This window comes from Terrapene carolina, unplaced genomic scaffold (genome assembly GCF_002925995.2).
Source record: "Terrapene carolina triunguis isolate 2854851 unplaced genomic scaffold, T_m_triunguis-2.0 Scaffold51045, whole genome shotgun sequence".
In the NCBI taxonomy this organism is placed as follows: Eukaryota; Metazoa; Chordata; order Testudines; family Emydidae; genus Terrapene; species Terrapene triunguis.
Window position 1 is genome coordinate 78926 of NW_020715396.1, and position 3696 is coordinate 82621.

A 3696-nucleotide genomic window follows, 5' to 3' on the forward strand; every position below is an offset into this window, starting at 1 on the left:
TGAAGCACAGTGGACCTTGGACTATCTGTGTTTGCCAAGCAAGCTTTGATTTGCTACTCCACAGCTGCTGAAGGTGGGCGAGATCCATGAAATAACTGCAGGCTTTGTGTGAATGGGTTTCCTGAACTGTGCTGGAGCCATCGATGGAGAGCATGTGCCCCTCCAGCCCCCAAAGTGCACATGGGTCTATAAACTGAAAAAGAGATGGTCACTAGTTATGCAGGCCATGGTGGACCATCAATCATAGAATCATAGAATATCAGGGTTGGAAGGGACCTCAGGAGGTATCTAGTCCAACCCCCTGCTCAAAGCAGGACCTAATCCCAACTAAATCATCCCAGCCAGGGCTTTGTCAAGCCTGACCTTAAAAACCTCTAAGGAAGGAGATTCCACCACCTCCCTAGGGAACCCATTCCAGTGCTTCACCACCCTCCTAGTGAAAAAGTTTTTCCTAATATCCAACCTAAACCTCCCCCACTGCAACTTGAGACCATTACTCCTTCTTCTGTCATCTGGTACCACTGAGAACAGTCTAGATCCATCCTCTTTGGAACCCCCTTTCAGGTAGTTGAAAGCAGCTATCAAATCCCCCCTCATTCTTCTCTTCTGCAGACTAAACAACCCCAGTTCCCTCAGCCTCTCCTCATAAGTCATGTGCTCCAGCCCCCTAATCATTTTTGTTGCTCTCCGCTGGGCTCTTTCCAATTTTTCCACATCCTTCTTGTAGTGTGGGGCCCAAAACTGGACACAGTACTCCAGATGAGGCCTCATCAATGTCGAATAGAGGGGAATGATCACGTCCCTCGATCTGCTGGCAATGCCCCTACTTATACAGCCCAAAATGCCGTTAGCCTTCTTGGCAACACTGTTGAATCATATCCAGCTTCTCGACCACCGTAACCCCTAGGTCCGTTTCTGCAGAACTACTGCCTAGCCACTCGGTCCCTAGTCTGTAGCAGTGCATGGGATTCTTCCGTCCTAAGTGCAGGACTCTGCACTTGTCCTTGTTGAACCTCATCAGGTTTCTTTTGGCCCAATCCTCTAATTTGTCTAGGTCCCTCTGTATCCTATCCCGACCCTCCAGCGTATCTACCACTCCTCCCAGTTTGGTGTCATCTGCAAACTTGCTGAGAGTGCAGTCCACGCCATCCTCCAGATCATTAATGAAGATATTGAACAAAACCGGCCCCAGGACCGACCCTTGGGGCACTCCGCTTGAAACCGGCTGCCAACTAGACATGGAGTCGTTGATCAATACCTGTTGAGTCCGATGATCTAGTCAGCTTTCTATCCACCGTATAGTCCATTCATCCAGCCCATACTTCTTTAACTTGCTGGCAAGAATACTGTGGGGGACTGTATCAAAAGCTTTTCTAAAGTCAAGGAATAACACATCCACTGCTTTCCTCTCATCCACAGACCCAGTTATCTCCTCATAGAAGGCAATTAGGTTAGTCAGGCATGACTTGCCCTTGGTGAATCCATGCTGACTGTTCCTGATCACTTTCCTCTCCTCTAAGTGCTTCAGAATTGATTCCTTGAGGACCTGCTCCATGATGTTTCCAGGGACTGAGGTGAGGCTGACTGGCCTGTAATTCCCCGGATCCTCCTTCTTCCCTTTTTTAAAGATGGGCACTACATTAGCCTTTTTCCAGTCATCCGGGACCTCCCCCGATTGCCATGAGTTTTCAAATATAATGGCCAATGGATCTGCAATCACATCCGCCAACTCCTTTAGCACCCTCGGATGCAGCGCATCCGGCCCCATGGACTTGTGCTCGTCCAGCTTTTCTAAATAGTCCTGAACCACTTCTTTCTCCACAGAGGGCTGCTCACCTCCTCCCCATACTGTGCTGCCCAGTGCAGCAGTCTGGGAGCTGATCTTGTTCGTGAAGACAGAGGCAAAAAAATCATTGAGTACATTAAAGGGAGATTAAAGGACACCTGTGTTGGATGCACCACCAAAGTGCAAGATGCTAGGGTGACAGGCCCCATCTACATACAGTATATTTAGAGAACATATTGTATTTTACATGGAAAGCATGAAAACATCAAAAAACCACTATACTGAAATGGGTCAGACAGTGTGAGCCAGAGATTCCTTGGTACCGATACTGGGCATGTGTATTGGTGTGTTCCTGGCCCACTGGGCCTGCAGAAGGTGGAACCATTAGGGGATTCCCAGTCTTTGGAGCCTGACCACCAGGAATAGGGGAGGGACAGGTTTTACCTGTTTTCAAGAGACTGGGAGAGGTGATAAAAAGGCTGAGTTTAAACTGACTCAGCGTTTTTCCTTTGATCCAGCAGGGTAGAAAGATATGGCCTACCGTGGCCCCATAGGACTGATGGGCAAGTCCTGGCACCTTAGTAAGCATGTAGAACTTTTTATTGTTTTTGATATGTTTTCTCTGTGATGCCTTTTCCGTAGGAATAAATGCACTTTGCTCTGTAAGAGAGAGAGAGTGTGGTAACTGCTGGCATACGCTGGTCATTGTATACAGAGAGAAAGCAAAGCACAGCCACTGGCCTTTTGGAAACCTGGCTTGTTGGGGATACCGACCGCAGTTTATGGCAGGGAGCTGTGCAGCCTTAAAACCCCTGCTCAGAAGGGAGCGGGACAAGGGTTCCTGTGCAGAGACAGGTGATGGCTGGAGGCATGAGACCTGACTGAGCACTGTTGGAGTGGGTCAGAGAGCAGGGGAGATACAAGTGCAATTACTCTGAAACTGTGACATCAGGATATTCAGGAGACAGAGTCTATTCAATAGTAGGCAGGAAGGTGCATTGTTCACCCCCCTCCCACCCAGAATCATGTGGATATCAATAGGGTATCTGTGCCCACTGTTATTTTGGCAAACCTGGCTTAGCCTCTATTTCCCTGAGATATGCAGGCCTAACTTGACATGTGAGCACCTGGCCTCTTCTGCTTCAGCTACACACTGAGCAGGTGCAGGTGGAATGTGCTTTTGGCCAACTGAAGGCAAGAGGGTGCTGTCCTCAAAACCATTTGGACTGCAGTGTGTATAATGCAATGCCACTTCATAGAGGAGTGCCGTGCACTACACAATAGACAGGAGCATAAGAGGGAGTATTTTGGACCAGAGTGAGTCAGTGATTGCGCTGGTGTGTAGGCTGGTTATACATAGCCTGCCAGTTCACCTCTGGAAAGTGGGGCAGCGTCTAAGAGAGCATGGAAATAAGGATGCCTTGTGTTCCCTCATGTTTGATCTGGAAGGAGAGGACATTGGTGATGGGTAATGATATTGTTGATGCTGTAGCATAACCATGAGATTGATCTTTTGCATTAATTTTACAAATATGAATGTGACAATTGAGAGACAATGGAGAGTCATAATGTTGTTGCCCGGTTTTGTATCTTTTTGGTTAATTTTACAACTATGAATTTTTTAAATATTATCTTTCTTTAAGAGTTTACCTGTTATTCTTTGCAACACCGCAACAGAGGATTGTTGTAAAAATGTATTTGTTAAAAGTCTTTCACAAAAGTAGTCCAGCAGCCAAAAACCAAAGTGCAAAGGAAAGAAATCCCAACATGTGCAAATCAAAACTGTAAAAACCCAAACACTGGTAGGAATATACAACAAAACCTAAGATTATATGAAGTGCAGTGTCACCTGTAATGGAATTGCACATCATCAGAGTATGGGGTCTGTGACGGGTTCGGTCACAGAGACC